Here is a 21,557-nt window from a genome sequence, read left to right on the forward strand (position 1 = left end):
TGTTATCAATGATAGCAAGTATAGACATTTTTAAAAATGTCAATAGGCCTACTGTATGCTACCCAAGTAGGCCTGCATGGGTCTGTAATTGTGCCGGCAGCTCAGTTATTTTATCGGTTGCAGAATTATTAGAAGATGCCACTGACTCTAGAAAGTAAGACGTGACAACATTTCGAGAAAGTTTTATTCGAAGAATTTCAAAACGAGACGACAATTTAGACTCTTTAGCAGATTAATGTTGACTTCTGACCCATTAATTTCCAGTTTGAATAAACCACCAAAAGAAAATAAAAATTAAATATATCTTCGGAAGTGCTTGGTCTTTTGGTAATATCCGAAGAAGAGAAGGGGAAAGAAGACGACGAATTTGAAACATCAGCTTGCGGGGACGAGTGACAGGCTGGAGATCTAGGTTCCTCTTGAAATTCTTTACTTTATTACGTAAGAATATTTTGTCTTCCTTATTCAAATTCGAATCACCCTTGATGTAATAATCATGATGAAGATCTGGAACACATTCTTCTATACTGTCCATCCAAAAACTACAAAAGAAGTAAATTAAAATCGTCAGTACCAATTGCAGAAAACACAGTCCTGCAGTATATATTGACTACACCCCAACTCTGGCTACTAGCAACAGGAATCTACAATGAACAACGATCAAATACACCTCATTTCTCATGAAAACAAAAACTTAAAAGACTACACTGGACTATAGTGGACTTTATGTTGTCAGCAAACAGCTGGATACATTAAGAAGATTGATTGATTGGTGTTTGAATTGCGACCTTCAAACAGTTCTGTATTTCAACTTGTCTGCATTTACAACAGTGAAACTACTCAGTGCATCCAAGGCACACTTCTCAGATGCAAATGCTCAACACCTTTGTAAGTATCAAAATGCATACTGTACTTTATTTCTGCTTAGTCGTAAACTTCATAACAAAATGTATAAAAATGTAGATATTCTAATATAATTTAGCACAATAATATAATGGAATTTACAAGTGTGCAAGTTCATACAAGTTATATTACCAGTAGTATTAAATGATACGTAACATTTTGGATACCCCTACAAAACTACGAAAATATTAAGGGATTATTTATGTTACTAAATGTAAGAATGTACTCACCCACAAAAATAAAATCCTTAATTGAATTTCGATTATAACTTATACAGGTTATATATAATTTTAAACTTGTGGATTACATAACTTATGTAGCTTTTCAACCCTTATATTAGGGGTTGCTGATGAAATCGTGTACGTAAAATGACTATAATTATTGCATTTATCGAGTTTTGCAATAAAATAACAGCAGTGTGATAAAAATATCTAATTTGGCCCTTATTAATGAGCGCATAGACTAATTATCTCACCCCTCGAGAGGGGTAGTTATCCATTTCGAAATGATATTAAAATTTGCACACGTTAGATACATGTTATTAGTAATAAGTGTACCAAATTTCAAGTTAATATGGCCACTAGAAAAGAAGTTATTACTTTTGTCCGGGATTTAAGCGATTAGGACCACTGTGCGACGCCTGCCATCCACTATGTAAATGTAAGTAGCCATTTACATAATTATAACATGAAGGATACTCTATTTCTAGTACTAACCCCACTATAATAGTGGATAATTATGTTTATGCATTCTGCATTAGATATTAAAAATGTGGAACTGCTTAGTTAATATCGAATTTTTCAGAAGTGTAATAAGGGTAATAACTCGAAATCTGAGGGTGCGGCTGAAAAATGGGTTCCATTTTTAGATTCAGCATGGCAAATATATGGATAATAGATAACAATGTTTCATTTCGACACAATTTTCAACGTTAAAATTTGTTGACTAGTGTTATTATTAAACAGTTAAAAGAGTTTAACATTTATAAAAATTCGTGTACATAATCCCTTACGTCTTGAATGGATACTTCAGTTTGTTACGTTAGTCACCATGGAATGACCCAGAAAGAAAGAAAGAAAGAAAGAAAGATAGAAAGAAAGAAAGAAAGAAAGAAAATTAAGAAAGAAAGAAAAAAGAAAGAAAGGAGATAATAATAAAGGAAGACAAACGTAAGATTTGAATGTATTTTCGTTGTCTTAATTATCCAAACACAGTACAGCGTAAATAATTCCCATGACAGCACCTTCCTACTTAAGCAATATCATAAAGCCTCTTAGAACCTTAAAATCTGATAGTATTATGCTCCTTGAATAAATAATAATTAATTTGTTACGAAAGCAGTACTAACGTTCCTAAGATAAGAAATAATTCAATCAACTTCATCAATGGAGTGTGTTAGCAACTCTACCGTATTGAGACAGGAGCTTGGTAAATAGAGTAACGAATGAAAGGATACAAGTCTTATTTCCGCAAACTTTGTTATGTGTTTTATAAATGAAGCTACTCAAGAGATAAGAAAGGCTGTACAATAGACTGTACTTAGTTGCTGACAAAAAATAGTAAGTGACCTGCTTGCGTCAGGAAATACAGAGCTTAAATAAAATTTGCTACGACTGACCTAATGAAAAAATATTACCCCGATTTAATATTACCTAATAGAAGTAATAATAATAATAATAATAATAATAATAATAATAATAATAATAATAATAATAATAATAATATAATCATCATCATCATCTCAACATCAATATCGCCATAATCTTTTTCGGCCTCATGCAATAGGGTCTAATATCTTCAAAGGTCTTCCCTCTCTCCTGTAATCTTGTGATTTGTAACCTAATTATAATTCTATGCATTATGTTTTATTAGAATGAATCGGAAGAGGCTTCCAAAAGCTATGCTTCAATACCGTCCCCAAGGGAAGAGATCTTTAGGCCGTCCAAAAATAAAGGTAGACCGAGAATGGAGACCGTAACGGCCTTGGGCCCTATACTTACTGTATTTGGATGTTGATGATTATATTTTTATTAGTAACATTCTCAAAACATGTCGCGTGCATTTTTATATTCTCATTGTGCTAAAAATAAAGATAAAGTGATTATTGTGACACTAAGCATTATATACTCGTATTTAGACTTTTTACGGAAATATACGTCTTCAACAGTGGCGTAACGTGAGTTCTTTATTAGGGGAAGTAGTCAATGTATGACTAATGTATGATTATTCGTAAAATTAACACAGTAATTCACACTGAATGATTAATGTACAAACTTATCTTACTTCTTGTAGACTAGATCAATTCTCCGGTTCTTAGTGGCGAAAATATCGATAACGTCGTCCTCGAATGTTGGTTTAGACCATAGTTTCTTAAGAAGTGACTTCACAATGTTTAATAGTGCGAGAGATGGAAGCCTATCCTGTCCCTGGGAGTTTTGCAGATAATTTTTAATTCTCTTTAATGCCGAGGATGAGCATTTATGCGCTGCACTTGTTGCTGGGACGGCCAGCACTAACTCACACAATTTATTTATAAATTTCTGGGGGGGGGGGAAACTTGTTAATTCTAATGACCTTATGTAGACTAAACACACTCTTCTATTCCATGTCTGAAAAAAAAAATGTTATGTTTTATTTAACGACGCTCGCAACTGCCGAGGTTATATCTGCGTTGCAGGTGTGCTGGAATTTTGTCCCGCAGGAGTTATTTTACATGCCAGTAAATCTACAGGTACAGATATGAGCCTGTCCTATTTAAGCACACTTAAATGCCATCGACCTGGCTCGGGATCGAACCCGCAACCTCGGATATAGAAGGCCAGCGCTATACCAACTGCGCCAACCAGGCCGACTCCATGTCTGAATCAGAGTAAACAACATTCAGTTCACATTATGAGGTATGAAGTCAAACATCATACCATAGTTTTCCTTCAAGCAAGAAAATGGCGACTCTCGAAATTTAATGTTTCCCTATATTGTGCAAAGTATTTGCTTTCAAGAATGTTGAAAAACTGGAGTTTCTGTATATTACAGAATCTGATGGAAATACTCATTGAAATAACATCAATAATTTCACAAAACAGGCGTCTGTATAAGGAATTCCTACTTCTTCAGGATCTGAGTCAATACGGTAAGGTGACCAACTCTTCCGTATTTCAGCTAATTATTTGGATGCCACCAGCTCCCGTATTGATTTCCTAATCCTCCTGTATTTTTATCAAATCATGATTGTTAATTCTTTAATGTAATCTAATAATAGTAATAATAATACCCGCGAATAATATTTATACCTGTTTTTTTTTTTTCGAAAGATGGGACATGACAGTTAAGCGGCCAAACTCGAAACTACAGCGCTAAGTCGTCAATTTGGGCGACCACACGATCAGCTGATGCGAGCTACCTGCAGGTGCTTATGAATATTTTCACAAAAACCTTAGAATACCTATTGAAGATAAAGATAATTCAAAAGTAGACTGCCTTCAAATATTGCTATACAGTTTCCGGGCTAAGAGTTTGTTGTACTCAACGAGCTAGAGTTTCAACTGTACTGTAAACTAAGCTGCAAAAGGTATCCATCCGTGAGTTGCTGTGATTAGACAGAACTGTGGCACTACTTTACCCACCACGTGGCAGTTACTTTTAACTGTATGTTTTACCGCTCGGTTGAAGTCACGTTCTTACGAAAAAATCGGAAATATTGCGAATAAAATAAGTAAATATGAATGCAATCCAGATCCGAAGTCATAACCATGGTGTCGCACAGGCAGTCCGATTTCCATAATTTCTCCTCCTCTCTTTCCTACATGGCGTATGAACGACCGACACGTAGGCTATCAGGTGTTACCATCTTTAAGCCTTCGTTTAGTAAAGTCCTGTCTTCATTAAGTTTAAAAGATTTATTATTTAGAGCAACATACCCTTTCACTTTTCTCCAAACGGCTTCTATGGGGTTTAATACACAGTGATAAGGAAGGATACTTAACACTGTGTAACCTGCCTGTTTTCCCATTGGATCCACAACATATTTGTCAAACTTCTTGTTTACGTTAGCTGTTTTATTTGTTCTTTCTCTTCGTCCTTCACCATGTCCTTACTGTATTCTATTCCTTTTGAATCCGTCTATACGATCATGTCTTTTTTTTCAGCCACTGCTTAGTAGGAACGTGATCCAACTTCACACTATGTTAGGACGCATTATCCATAATAATTACACTATTAGGTGCAAGCGAGGGCAAAATCCTTTTAAACCAATAAAATTTATGTAGACTTCCCCGGTCATCTCTTCACGATAGTCCACAGTTTTCTTTGAGTCCATAATGAACTCCCCACTCTCCACAAAACTATCTTCACTTCCTATGTGAAGTAAAATGAGACGCCTACCCTTCCCAGTTGGATTTTTCAACCAGGTAGTCAACTCTGACAAAAACGGCTGTTTTTTTTTATGGTAGAATCTACCCACACTTCAGAAACAGCATGATCTTCGTTGACCGACGTCTCGTCAGGAAAATATAACTTACATCCCTCTCGTCTATATTCTCGTATTTTCCTCAAACATTTTCTACGTCACAATAATACATCTTCGCGGTCAGCAATAATGTTCTTTCTGTTTCTCTGTACGAACTCAAACACGATCTCTCGCAGAATATTGTGAAGACTTGTCTTCTTGAAGTTCGGCAAGTCGGGATCACTATTTATAAAAGTCATTATCATTACTTTATTTATTGTATGGGTAGGTCAAGGTACAGGGATATCCTGAACTAGCACCAACACATAGCGCACGTGTAAGCCTACTTTGAGGGATGCGCTTCGCGTGTGCATTTGTTTTTCGGTATATAAACATTGAGAATATACGTAGTGTATTAGTATATTAAATACTCTTAAAAACAACTAAAAATGGCAAATTTTTGTTATGTTCCTATATGTAAAAACCAGATAAAGCTTTTTGTCTTCAATCAGGTCCCGAAATATTCTGAATATATGCTTTAAATCTTAAAAAATACAAGTACTGTAATTAAATTGCGCCTCGAAAATGCTAGCTATTAAATAAAAGTAACTACCGGTACTTCAAGTAAGGAATTGTTGACTACAGTTTCATTTTGGAAGAGGGAAAAGAAAAATTAATAAAATCATATGCAACCTCGACAGCGAGGTATGTTAGTTTAGATTATGTAGTTGTAGGAGTCTCCGAAATTTACGCCTGCAGTAAACTCTCGATAAAACAGGAAGTTTATTATCCAGGACGATCCGTAGTGGAACCCATTTCGTAAATAATGTTTTTAATGTACTGTACCCTATTAAAACCATGTTTTAACTTCAAATTTTCAAAATCATCTTACATAGTATTCAAAACTGTATGTCTTTAACCTACAAAACGCACGACTAATCGTGATACTACTGCGATCATATTATATCACCCTATTAAAAATTGCATTTGATCTTTCTGCAACTACAGAAAAAAAAATACAAGGAATTCAATCTCGATAGTCCCTTCCCTATAAAAAGAAACACATTGGTGGCTGCATATCCCGTTTTTAGCGTACGGTTCTTAAATACTAATGATTAAAGAGGGCAATATTCACCTTCGACATCCCGGTAGTTTCTATTTTTTTATTCGTGCACCTCGTTCTCAGAGTTCTCGTTTAGGTTCATGAACATTCAATTTACTCGTATCTATATTCTGTATACTGCAGATTTCCCCACCCATCTCGGGGAATCGCTCAATATTATACAGGTTTACGTTATTATTTATTGTAAATTAAATTAAATTATGAGGTAGAAAATATTGAGTTATTTTAAATTATACCAGGTTATAAAAATAATTGTAGATATAATTTTGACATGCACAGAAAACCAACAAGCGGGAAGACGTAATCAACTGTAGTATATGACATAACATAGCCCTACCATGGAAAAATATATTTATCCATGGCCCTACAACCTGTTCCGCCGCATGGAACGCTCCTGCCATCTAGCGGTAAAATTTCGCATAAGATATCCCTATTATGAGCTAAGATGAGCACTCCTACATATATCGAAGTTCAGTGATTAGAAAAACAGCTCCTCATAGCGAGTTTTTACCTAACTGCATCTACAACGTGGCATAGAAGTTCATTCATCTGGGAGATTGTTCGTTTGCGGATGAGAGGGCATAAACTTTTCGATAAGTAGAACTTGTCTATTGTTATTTTATTTATTCATGTTTGAAAACGTATAATCGCTAGACTAATATATTAATCTTCGTGAAATAAGCATAATGTGATAGCTATATGAATGTATTTTAGTGTGTGTTTTTGGCAATGACGTTATAGTTACCTGTTTTTGGTTAACCTCAAAAATACATTATACGATTGATAGATGGCAGTGTAACATACTTGATCATGTCCGGCAAAGATGAGCAGAGGTGCTCATGCTAGCCTGATAGGTGCTCATGCTAGCCTGATATATGAATTCAGTTTTTACTGGAGACCTCGATTTTCTCGTTTCAGTGCTTTGCCCAGAAGATAAATTTAACTTTAATTATAAAACGATTGACTAACTTTAAAAAAATTCTAATCATAATTAAACTAATTTTTATGTTGTTATATTTCTACATACTTATATATTGAACTTTATAGCTAAGATGGTTCAGCATTCGCAGCACGCAAACCTGGCTTCAATTCCATTAAGTTGTGTTCACTTTTCTTCTAATTTTATAATTTTTTATTTAATCTTTGAAGTGAGCCAAATGTATTTTTAGTGTGTTATTCAAGTAATAAATGCTTAGAACAATTTAATGATTGTGCTATTATTATTTTTCTGTTGTAGATGTCGAGCAGTAATAAATGTAAACGTGGAGACTGATCTGTACAGTCTATGACAGAAGCAGTCAAATATGTGCAAGAAGGAGGAAGCCAGAAGAAAGCTTCTCTGTTATTTAATGTTCCTCGGCAAACCTTACGAAGACATCTTGAAGTATTTAGGAATTGTGGTAGTATTATTAAATCATTGGGCAGAAAAACTGTACTGAGTGATGAGCAAGAAAAGGAACTGGTCAATATTTTGCTTGATATGGAGGCCAGACTTTATGGTCTAACTCCTATGCGTGTTCGATACTATGTGTACCAGTACTGTGAAGCCAATTCCATTCAGCATCCATTCAATAGAGATAAATTAAGAGCAGGCTGGGATTGGCTTAAAGGATTTCTTAATCGTCATCCTATACTGGCCATTAGACGTCCACAAGGCACTTCAATTAAGAGGGCCCGAGGATTCAATAGGGCTAAAGTCGAGCTCTTCTTTGAGAATTTGCACAATGTTTTGTATAATGAGAATGGTAAAAGACTGATTCCTCCAGATCACATTTACAACTGTGATGAATCGGGTTATACTGTTGTGCATAAACCTCCACGCATAATTTCATAGAAAGGAAAGAGGGACATCGGAGCTTTAACTAGTGCAGAGGAGGGGAAGACGGTTTCAGTTTTGGTGTGCACAAATCCTGCTGGTCATTATATACCACCACTGTTTCTGTTTCCCAGAGTCAGAATGAAGCCTTAGCTCTTGGACAAGGCACCTGTTGGAAACATCGGCATAGCAACGAAGACTGGATGGATCTCAACAGAGCCATTCGCAGCGTAGTTGGACCATTTTTTGGAAAAAGTACAGCCAAAAAATAAATCAGCACCCACACTGTTAATTCTCGATGGGCACAAGAGCCATACTAGAAATTTCAAAGTTGTTTTGAAAGTTAGGAGAAACAATGTGAAGATTATTTCTTTACCTTCATATTGTACTCATACATTATAACCTTTAGATGTTGCTGTCTTCAGGAGCATCAATCATCATTATGACGAGGAAATACAAACATGGATTTTAAATAACCCAGGCAGAGCTGTTACTGAATGTGATATTCCTGGAATTTTTGCAGCAGCATATTCCATAGGTGCATAATTGAAGAATGCTGAATCCGGGTTGAGGAAAGCAGGCATTCAACCTTCAACAAGAACATTTTTGGTGATAGTGACTTTATTGGTGCAGAAGTGTCTCACAGAGCCTGTTCTGATTTCTACAGGACTGGAGACATGATTGATGATTCTGAACCACCGTCCAACTCTGGAGTTGGTATCACAAATAATTCAGAATCTCAAAGCACTTCTGATGACAGAGTTCCCAAGTCTCCAATTCATGTCCAGATTACTGATAAGCCTGGTCCCTCTTCAGCTCCATCTCATGTCCTCCAATCCCCCTTATCTGGTCAAATTTCTACTCTTTCAGTAAATGTTGCTTCCCCAACTTCCTCTCATTCTTCACCTGGTAGCCTACACACTTCCTTTCGTGACTTGATTCCAATTCCTAAAAGGGAACCAAAAGAAGGGCAAAATGCCAGAAAGAGGAAAGTCCAACATTCATTTCTGGTGACAGGAACACCACATAAAATCGCTTTGGAAGAAACAGAGAAAAACGAACAAGAAAAGGAAGAGAAGAAACAAGATCGGCTGCAAAAATCCAAGAAAAAATTGGAATTCAGAACAAAAAACACTGCCACAGGGACTACTGGAAATAAGCAGAAAGAATCTAACAAAACAAAGGTATCCAAATCAGCGATTAATGATCAAGATGCTGAATGTCTGTACTGCACTGAGCTGTATCCAGATAGTAGGGAAGAATGGGTTTGTTGCCAGTTATGTGGAAAATGGGCCCAGAAGAACTGCAGCAACTTCGATGAAGTAAAAAAGACTTTTGTTTGTGAATTCTGTGCGTCCTAATAGTAAATATATTTCAAAACAGTGCTGCTTAAACATAGGATTATTGATAATTTTTTTACATAAATAAATAGTTTTGAATATTCTTTCACACTTACATAAATAATTTCCACTTCCTATTTAGATTCTTATAGGTGCTCATCTTACCCATATGTGTTGGGTAATATGGGCATGCCAGGTTATTATGAGCACCCCTTTGTTTGGTCAGATGGTAAAACTAAATTGTTGAAAATGCACTAAACTATGTCTCTTGCCGCATTTTACAATAACCACAAACAATATCTCGTCTATTTGTTTTAAATCTAGCGCAGATTTTCCTTAAGGTGCTCTTAATACCATGACGTACCCGATGGCTCGTTTATTTAAAAAAAAGTGATGCATTTTACGACGCTATGCACTTCTTATAAACTCGTCACACTGCACTTCTGCCACAGGTTTTTTGCTTTCACGCGTTTTACTCCGTGTAGATAAATGCCTCTTATTTATCACTTCACTGCGCGCTTGGTGAAGAAACACCAGTAAACTCTGCCGTCAATTCATTATATCCTGAATACTTAATGTTGGATACTTTTCACAGTATTTACTGAACACCTCTAGAACAATAAGTTTGTTTTTCGCCACTTTTGAATGGTTTGCCTTTCCGGTTCTTAACATATTCTTTGCGAGCAGCCATCTTGCAAAACTGAAATTTAAATTTCCGCTCTTCTGCCTTCCTTCCATAGCATATTCTGCGCATACGCTATCATAACTTATAATATGTTAAATAATGATGAATTTATGACATATTTTCGTAATTGTATAATTAAACAACGTTTCAGATTGTTTTAGAAAACGATTGTTATGATTGTATTGAAATGATAGGTTGATTTTACGAAATACTCAGGGAAATAGATTTTCACCTACGCCAAGTAGCACAGAAGTTGTAAGGTTTCATCAGCCAACGGCATCTTACTCATACACGTACTTTTGTTTACATGACAACATATTATTCTAACCCCGAAATTAGTAGGTATAGAACTGAAATTCAAATTTTCACATTTCGCTGAAGCAGCTATTCAGTCCATCTGGGCACACACAAATAGCGTGGATGCAGAACGATTTTTTTAACAAGTATGGCCCCCCCCTGGGATATTTTTAAGACGCGAAAGGGAGAGTAGTATGCGGAAATCAACGGGAAGCTACCGCATTTATCTTTCCCAAGAAAAACTGAAAACATGGCATGATGAGTGTTTCCACGATAAAAGATTCCGGACATAAACTATCCCCCATTCGTATGTCCGGAAGGGGGATTCTGGGGAAGGACACATTATGAAGCAACCCAACAGAAAGAAGAAAAGAAGATTGAGGATTGGAACGTGGAATGTAAGCAGGTAAGTTGGAAAGCTTGAAGAAAGAAATGAGAAAAAAAAGAGGATGTGATGGGAATATCAGAAGTGAGGTGGGAAAATAGTGGTGAGTTGGTGAGTGATGAATTTAGGTTGTTTTATTAAAATGGTGAATGCAAAGGAAGTCATGGTGTTGGTGTATTACTGGGACCACGTGTGAAAGATAAAGTGATATCAGTGCGTTATGTAGATGACCGGATGATAATGGTGAGATTACAAGGGAAGAAAATGAACTTAGTGCTAGTGCAAGTTTATATGCCACATAGTGAATTAGCAGATGAGGAAGTGGAAGAAAGCTATGACAAGATAGAAGAGATAGTTGAGAAGGAGTAGAAGGGAGCATGCGTAATTCTAATGAGTGACTAGAGAAGGACAAGATGGAAGAACAGTTGGAAAATATAGATTGGGAAAAAGAAATGATAGAGGAGAATATTTGGTAAATTTCTGTGAAAGAAATGCAATGACTGTTGGAAAAACATTATTCCAACAACATAAACGAAGAAGATGCATATGGACATGCCCAAGGAACGAAAGCAGATATCAGATAGACTATATACTGGTACAGGAAAGATTCCGAAATAGCTTAAAAAATTCAAAGATTCTACCAGGAGCAGATATTAACTCAGATCATGTCCTGCTGATAGGCGAAGTAGATATTCGTCTGAAGAAAATACGAGGAAGACAGGTGACGAAGAAATTGAACATGGAAAAACTGAAGAACGAAGAGGACAGGAGAAAATTTGAAGCAAATTTTCAAGAGATAGCCGCTAAATTAGAATTCCACCTGAGAATAGCAATAAGTACTGAACTCATTTTAAAAGTTGTATACAGACAACAGCAGAAGAAACAATAGGATACAGAGAAGGTGTGAGAATTAAGAAACTTTGGAGAAGATGAAGGAGAGGAACAAATGGAAAAAAAACAGCAACACAGAAGAAAGTAGAAGAAACTACAGGAAAGTAAGCAGAAAATAAGAAGAGAATCTGATAAAGCAAAAGAAGACTGGTTGAAAGGAAGCCGTGTTGGTAAGAGTGGGTGAAGAAATAATGATGCTGAAACTGATCAAGAAGAGGAAAAGGAACTTGTTGGGTCACTGGCTGAGAAGAAACTGCCTACTGAAAGATGCACTAGAAGGAATGATGAACGGGAGAAGAGTTCGGGGTAGAAGAAGATATCAGATGATAGACAACATTAATATATATGGATCATATGATGAAACGAAGAGGAAGGCAGAAAATAGGAAAGATTGGAGAAAGTAGGGTTTGCAGCGAAAGACCTGTCCTTGAACAGAACACTAAATGAAATGAATTTCATTGTCACAGACAGACGAAACAGATTAAAGGAGAGCAATATTGTAATTTGTTCCATGTTAAACTTTCAGTGATTTCAGGTTAATCGAAAGAGTGGATATTCAATTATAGGCTATATTTATACATATGCATGCGATGTAAAAGCTTTCAAAGTGATTAATTGAATTGATAATCTATGACTATGTTCTATGTGGTTTCATAACTATAGTTTCTGTTTATTTGCTTGCAATAAAGAAATATCAAACTGGGAAATCAATAAAGTGCAAAGTTAATTTTCCACCATACAATATTATTCTTTCAAATTAGACTAGTTTAATCAAAAAAAGTTTAAAAAAGCAACTTAATTCTAACATAATAATGGCATGAAATACCAAATTTTTCTTTATCTTATTTTTAAAACCGAAATTTTATAATTTTAATATGCTAAAATCTACCATTTTTAATAATAGCACAGTATTAAAAATTTCAAGTTGCCGTTTTGAACTGGTAAAATAAGAATCTCAAAGATCGAGAAGGAAATATTGCGAGTTGTTGCCGTCTTGAACTGGTTATTTAATTATAAATGGGTATACGCAACGTTATGAGTTGTTGCTATAATGAACTAGGAAGAGTAATGGAAGAAATTGTTCTGCCATTCTCATGATATGTCTAACTCGAGAAATCAAATTTTTTAGTTGTTTTCCATTTTATTTTGCTTGAGTTTAGTTGGGCAGGAAGAAGTGATTATTTCAAATTATTGTATAAAATTCTGAGAGGTTTTGGGTGGTTACTCCATGATTTTCCAGCTATATGCTTAAATATTGCCGCTTTAGATTGGAGTTTTTGTATAATATTATATTATACTGTTCATTTTCTTATAAGTTGTAGTCCAATATAATATCTAAAACTTGCATTGGAGATGTATATGGAGATATATAGTGATGGTATGATTATAGGCGTAGATACAATTTCTGTCTTCCTTGGCCAGTTTTTTCCTCGCTAGGATCAAATGTTAACATTTCTGAGGATTGGTTTCTAATCTCAGTTACAGTAGCTCTTGCGAAATGAGACTAATTCCTGAGATGATCTAGGTGATTCTGATGAAAATCCTTATTATTGTATTTATAGTATACTGCAATGTCATCAGCAAACGCAATACTGTATTTTGGAGATACACAATGGCAATTTACTTAATGAAGGTATAGGCCTATAAACATTAAAAAGAAGAGGACCAAGTGCTGAACCCTGTGGTAAACCAGTGGACGATATTCTATTGATACTTGGCTGTAGTTGGAGTATATTATATTAGAGCAATCAACTTTCCTGGTAAATGTAGATTATGAAGTATTGATAGAAGAATATTTAAATTTACTGTATCATAATTATGCTCTAGAAAGATTCAGGAAAACTACCGATAGGCATTTCATGTGTAATCGGACCGTTTGAGCTTCAGCCAACAATATTTCTTTTACTTGGTTATTTAACGACGCTGTATGAACTATTCTGTCATTTAGCGTCGATGGGATTGGTGATAGTGAGATGGTATTTGGCAATATGAGGCTGATGATTCGCCATAGATTACCTGACATTCGCCTTACGGTTGTGGAAAACAGAAAAAAACCCAACCCGGGTAATAAGCCCAAGCGGGAATCGAACCCACGCTCGACCGCAGCTCTGGATTGACAGGCAAACGCCTTAGCCTACTGAACTACGCCGGTGGGCTCAAAATGTTAGTAAATTATGTGTAGTGCTAAATTCTTTTGGGGAACCATATTATTGATTAGGCCATCGTATTTTTCCGTGTTGGTCTAAAAACTGAGGCGGTAATATGTAGTATAATAATAATAATAATAATAATAATAATAATAATAATAATAATAATAATAATAATAATACTTTATTCGCCAGAGATCAATACATGAGAAGCTGAAAAAGACATCGTCAGTTACATAATGAAAAAGAAGAACCATCCATCTCACACTCAATAAATTCATTAATAGGCCTACTATAGAAAGGTCTTACAATTAGCCATTCATGTATAATCTGCTTAAAAATTCTGTTTAGCCTGGTTCGATGGTATGTGGTTTTTGAATAGGTATAACATAAAAATTTCTCCAACTATCTCGTATTTGAGGTTCATGTAGGGTCTGAGACATGTTCTTGTCTAATATCGTTATAATATTTGAAGGTATCACCATCCGATCCAGGTGCAAAAAGCTAGCAACTGCAATATATGATAATTCCAGAGCTGCCAAGTTAAAATTCTGAAATAAGGTGGAAATCGAGTTAAAAATTGACAACACTAATTTTCATTTTGGTAAGGAAAATTATAAGTAAGCACATTACCATACATGCAGTAATAAATTATTCAGCATTGAAAATGTGAAACACAACAAATACAGCCAGAATACTATGAATTACTTTTCTTATACTATACTCTTCAGTGGCACGTGTGGCTTTATTAAAATATTTTTCATCAAACACTTGTTCCCTAACAGTTTATTTTGCAACATACAATGGAGGAGAGAGTTCTATCTTCATTGGGAAAGAAAATTGAGTTTATTTTGTCATCTCTATAAAAATGTAAATTGAAAATAGAAATAAACCGAATAATACAAAATAGAGACAGGCACAGCTTTTGTGAAGAAGGCTGGCAAACCGCGCACTGACAAACTGACAAACTTTAGAAAACGCTGTTGTCAGCTTTAAAAGCTGATACCTACTTGGCAGCAGTGCCGGATTTAGGCCTAGGCAACCTAGGCAGTTACCTAGGGCGGCAATTTCCAGGGGGAGGCGGTATTTTTTTCTCTCTCCTTCTCTTCCATTTTTCTTTCCTTTTTTTATCTCACTTTCATTTTAGAGTTAAATTTGTTTTTAAAACACTTATTGGTAAATCTTTTCTGATGTTTGTTCTTGAACACCTTGTGGAAGTCGGATTTTGTTTTGTCATGGTCATGGCGAGAGTAAAAGGAAAGTGTGCAGCTGCATAGTTATATTGTAATGCAGGTATCACGTTATTATAGTATGAAACTGTTTAAATTTAACTGCTAACTGCTTGTATAAACAAGAATGCATTGTTGAAACTCAAATTGGATGTGTTTTATTATTTATCGCTATGAATAGTAAGTAATCACAACTCTCAGTTACATTTCCAATATATATCGTCAACAATACTATTTACTCACTTTCCAGCATGTGCACTATATAATTCGACGTGAAAAGTTTATTCTGCAAAGAGTTTATTTTTCAATTTACTTTATACTTCCTATCGAAGTAAGAAATACTTGTAATAATTATACCATCAACAAAAACAATGCTCAAAACTAAACCATAGTTTGCCGTTTACAAATCAATTTTTGTTTCAACAAACAATGAATAGTTCTGAATAATATATATTTTCTTTGCATCGAGTCTGATGTGCTTCGTCAGATCGACTTCGAAGACATCACAATGCTTTCTCTGTGAAGAAAGTGCGAAGGAAATCTTTATAATTCACAAGTAAGATGCAGGTATTTTGATTCTAGTAATTTATTGTTTCCTGAATTGTAACATTTAATTTAAAACTAATTTAAACCAAACATGACCTGTATAATACCTGCCCATAAACTGTAAGAGTTGGGGGGCGGCAAATTTTAGCAGTGCGTAGGGGCCTATACCTAAATCCGGCGTTGCTTGGCAGACCTGTAAATTTAAATTAAGTTCGCTACAATATTACATGAAATTTAGTTTAACGGTAGCAAGTAAAGTCCATAAGCATTATAGTCGTTCCATTTATTACTTTAGTTGATTGTCAGAAGTATGTAGTTCGTCTATTGTTGTTGTAAATGCTGAAGTTACGAAAAGTTATAACAAGCTACCAAACTGCATCCAGCCTCTAACAAGAAGGCTCTCTCACACGCACGCACAAGTAAGCCTACAAAACAGATCAACGACGCTTAACACATCGTTAAAATTAATAAGGGACTCGGCTGAAGTTCAAAGATTTCAAAGTGGCCACATTAAAGCTGAGATTTTCTGACCATTTCTGGAAAGTGTAGAAAAAGGAAATATCAACTGAACAAGTTATTCTATAATAAGTTAGAAATACGCGAATCGATAGCATGTTAATAAATTCTAGGGGATGAGAGAGAAATGTCAATTTTGTAAAGATAGTGTGGATATTAATAAGCTTAATTTTTTTGTCCGAAGAAGTTTATGACTCGAGACAGAATTATGTAGGCCTAAGCAATAATAATTTCTTCGAAACACAAAAGTGTAGGGCATACTACCTACACCACTTCATTTATAATTTATTTAAGAACAAATAAAAGCTGTTATTAAATCAGATTACGGGTATACCATTTTGTGCGTTTATTAAGAACTCGTTGAATTTCTATACGAACATATCCTAATTTACGTGTATCATTCTCAGTATACGATAGCTGAGTAGTAGATATCTAATAAGTTAATAAGGATTATGTGTGTCCAGTAATTTATAAGAAATCTTTATACAGACGTAGAAAAACGGACTGACAGACGGACAGGCAGGATGCAGTCAAAAACCACATTTTAAGCTAGAGGGAAACTGTAAACGTGCAGTTTCGTCAGAATCTAAAGATATTTTTTTTTTTTTGCAAAATTGCAGTAGGTAAGGTATGGGCCTATATCCTCTTTAGGCGCCACTAAAGCATATGGGGAATATGGAGATATGGAGAGAGAACTACTTGGCCTGCCGGCACCAGGCTCCGACGTCTTTTATCCCCACGAAAGATTCGGTACTCAATTTGGCGGGAGACTGAGTAATATATTTGTTTCATTCATGATACAATGATAAACAGTAATAAGTAAGTGAAGCCAGAACCCTGCGGTGGCTGAGTGGTCAGACCTGCAGTCTGTCACGCAGGTCCCGGTCAGGTCTAGGTTTTTCTCGGAGTTTTCCCGTTTTTCCCCATATTAGGCATCTACAGCATTCCGTCACTATTACTCCATTTCGTCATCATTCTATAGCATTCCCCAATCGCCGACTGGCGACACATGGAGGAGACTGGCCTAAGGATGAGGGGATGCCTGTTCGAAACCTGGGTACACAGTGAACCTTAGTGTAGTCGGCCAGTGTGGGTTTGGAAATGCACCTAACTTGAGTGTTAGCGCAATAGATAGTAACAGATCGCAGTTCTGGGCCATAGTACTTCCCTCCCCTAAATTCCATTCCATTCCATTCCATTCCATTCCATTATCCTTATGATCGAAAACGTACGGACTTAATTTAAAATATGCAAGTAAGTCGCAGGATATCTTAATAGAACATCTAAGATCGAAGTGTGACAAACAAAATTTGCCACCGATAATTGTAAATAATAACACTATTCCATACAGCTCGACTGTGAGGAACCTTGGCATTTATATCGATTGTCTACCTGGAATGGAATGAACAAGTAAATCACACTTCCAAAGAAATATTTTCGATTAATCAATCATTAAAACGACTGAAGGACTTTCTTCCTGATAAACTAACCTATCCCGGGTCCAGCCCACGTCAAAGCCAAGACGAGCCAAGTATTGGATCGAACATATAGAAGTCTTCGCTTCAGAACAGTGGTATAGACTAATACACGTAGTGAAATTGCAAATGTATTATCGAACATATATCCTGATGACGTCATTGAAGGTGTAGATTTAAGTGGCGTGCCTAATTTAAAGTATGCTACAACTATATCACCCGAGTTGGAATGCAGTTTTTCTATGCATGAGTATTTTCTGCCATTTAACACGGTATCGGTTTTAATGGACAATTTGAAAATTATACTCATACTCACTTTGTACTACAATAAATCATATACGAATTACGAGGTTTACGTTAGTTCATGTTTAATGTTGTAACATTTGCAATGCCGAGAAGTATATTTAGTTAAAAATGAAATGTACTTTATACAGAGTGGTTCAAAACTTATGTTACAGAAGAATATGGTAAATAGAAGGTACTAAAACAAAATTTTTTCATTAATCACTGTGTGACCTATCTCGCACCGGTTCGACGCTGCTCTCTTGTTTTGTTTGTGACTGTTTGCCACATTATGATTGTTTGTTATTGCTATGCGCATTGATCCGTCATTGTCTGTTGTTTTTAGGCACATTTATTGAAAGCTCAGTCATCAGAGAGTCAACATAAAAAATGGAACGTTAGAGCCTGAAAGAACTAGCCGACTTACATTTGGTTTTTGCGTCAAAGCGCAGTGCTCCCCCAATTCGCAAGTTGTGTGTTGTTCACTGATGAAGCAACTTTCACAAGGGTTGGTATTTTTAACACACATAACCAGCACATTTGGGAGCAGATAAGTGCATATTCCATTGCAGTCAGATCTCATCAGGTGCGATTTAGTGTCAGTGTGTGGTGTGGCATTATTAACTCGGTCCCCTCGCTTAAGGGAAGAAAATTAAGGGACTTTTTGTAAAACATCCTACCCATTTTATTGGAAGGGATACCGCTTGCAGTACGCGCCAGAACATGGCTCCAGCATGATGTAGCGCACTTCAGTCTTGCGGCAAAGCAACAGCTGACGAATACATTTGTTGACGGATTGCTTATCAAGGTTCGGTCACATGACCAGTAACATCACCAATCTTAATCTACTTGACTTATGGTGGGGACTTCTGAAGACCTGTAGACCGTGTCGATGATCTTCTTCCACGGATTGTAGACGCCTGTAACACCATAGATACTACACATGGCATATTTGAACAGGTGCGGCAGTCAATGCTTCGACTATGCCAGTATTGTTTACAAGAAAGGAGGTGTCAGTTCTAAGCTTTTCTGTAATGCACAAGTTGTCAAGCGTCATTGTCTGTTTTTAATTGAAAACTTAGTCATCAAAGAGTCAAGCCACTGGCCTTGAAGGAATGATTGTTTACCAGCCACAACAATGAAATAAGTGTACTGCCGTACCGGTGCGAGATAGGAAACTCATTGCTTAATGAAATATGTTTATTTTAGTACTCTCTACCTACTGTATTCTTCTATGACATAAGTTTTGAGTCACTCTGTATATGTACGTCAAAATATTTCTTGAAACTATGTAATACATTGATTTTTTCTCAAATCATTTTGTAATAAGTTGCGTGTGATTTTCCATTACAATTGTACTTCTGCTTGATCAATGCAGAGCTCGGTTCCAATTCAGAAACCTTAGGCTATACTCATAAATACTAAGTTTCGCCATTACTTCATACAGAGTGAAGCAGCCAAGGCTAGATCGGCGTCAGAAGAAAATCGTATGCATAGTAGCTAGTGCGCCATCTCAGTGATCAGACCTCTTGCTCACGTTTAGTTACGTAAAAACGTTCATACAGTGAGAGTGCAAATATAGGCTATACCGTACATTTAGAGTGCAGTAGTGAATTCATTATGAAATATAGCCTTGAACTACGAGTCTTTATTCACGACAACTTTGTGAAATACGAATCTTGGAGAACAGTTGTAACAATCTTTCGTCAATCATTCCCTGATTCACCAGAACTTTCTAAAGCAATTATTTACAAATTAGTGAAGAAATGTCGTACAACTGGACCATATATATGAACATATATGAAGCGTGTTTTCACTGAGGAAATGTTAGATGAAATTGGCCACTGACTAGAGAGAAATCCTACGACATCATCCCGCAGTATAGCTCAGCAGGTAGGGGTGTCACAGTATTCAGTGATAAGAGGTACGAAACAATTGAAAATAAAAACTTAAAAAGATTGTGTAGTTCAGAGTTAAACGGAACGCGATTATCAGAATAGACTTGAGTTTTGCATGTGGTTTCAACAATCAGTGTATGATGGACTACTTGACCCCACCTTAATTTTTTATAGTGACGGAGCATGATTCCACCTCAGTGATTACGTGAACACTCAAAACAATCGTTACTGGGACAATGAAAATCCACACCGTCTTCACGGACAACCGCTACATGATATTATAAAAGTAGGGGCATGGTGTGCAATGAACGGACGAATACTGATTAGTACATTTTCTTTGAGGAAACAGTCAACGCACAAATATATTCACAGTTTATACTCCGTACATTTTTAATGAGCTAAATGAGGACGAGAAGTTGTATAGTTATTTCATGCAGGATAATGCCACATCTCACACTGCTCATGATGACAGGGTGGTAAGTCGTATATTATGGTCAGCTAGATCGCCAGATTTAAGTCGCTGCGATTTTTATTTATGGGGCACAATGAAAGGCGAAGTTTACATAAATAACCCACATTCACTTTAGGAACTTAAACAAAAATATCTGGCACAAAATTCGAGTCATTTCGGAGAACGAACAGCGGCGAGTTAATGGACATGTCTTCAGGAGATGAGCAGCCTGCCGGATATTACAAGGACGTCATTTCGAACATGAATTGTGAATTCGGTAAGTACATCATTACGCAGTACTAACCGCAAAAGCGGGGAACAAACCCTCCGTATAAGTAGGTCGTTACGTATGAAACAGCCGCCGTGAGTGCGGTTAGGAGTCTTGTCCTGGCTGGTTCACAATGCAGTATTCCAAATCCCTTACCCTGAGTCTGTAAAAGTGATAGTTGGCGTCTGTTCCGCATAGTAACAACACACCTTCATGTAACTTGTATGAAACCAAATGCGACCTTGTTTTCATCAGCCATTGGTGAAGTTGTTAGGAAGCGATAATGAAAAAGAGAAAATTACATCAACTGAGTTGTGGTAGAAGTAGCGAATTATTATCTGTTGAGGAGTTACGAATTTTAAGAAATAAATCGCAACTCGAGAGATTTCAAGTATGATTCTAAGTAAAACAGATACTTCTAAAGATTACTGAGATGTTAATATTATGACAAGCAATATTAAGAGAAGTTAAGTTTGCAATAATAATAATAATAATAATAATAATAATAATAATAATAATAATAATAATAATTTATTATTCTTGTCTCTATTGTAGGACTTTCTACAGTGCTGTAGTTTTCCTCGAACAAAGTATTGTTGTTATTATTATTATTATTATTATTATTATTATTATTATTATTATTCTTTTCAGTTACGACATTTGGCCTACTTAGTATTATACGATATTCATCAGTATGCCGACGAGCAAAGATCTTTACCCGGGTTGCCGCACTGCCTTCTTCGGTAGGCAGAAATTCTTGAAATGTACGGGGTCTTTTGGATCAAGATATCATGTCGATTGCATCAATTTGAGAGACACGGAGTACGACTTGTAGGTCTCCATGGATGGAGGCATCTCTTC

This window comes from Periplaneta americana, chromosome 17 (assembly GCF_040183065.1).
Source record: "Periplaneta americana isolate PAMFEO1 chromosome 17, P.americana_PAMFEO1_priV1, whole genome shotgun sequence".
Taxonomy (NCBI): domain Eukaryota; kingdom Metazoa; phylum Arthropoda; class Insecta; order Blattodea; family Blattidae; genus Periplaneta; species Periplaneta americana.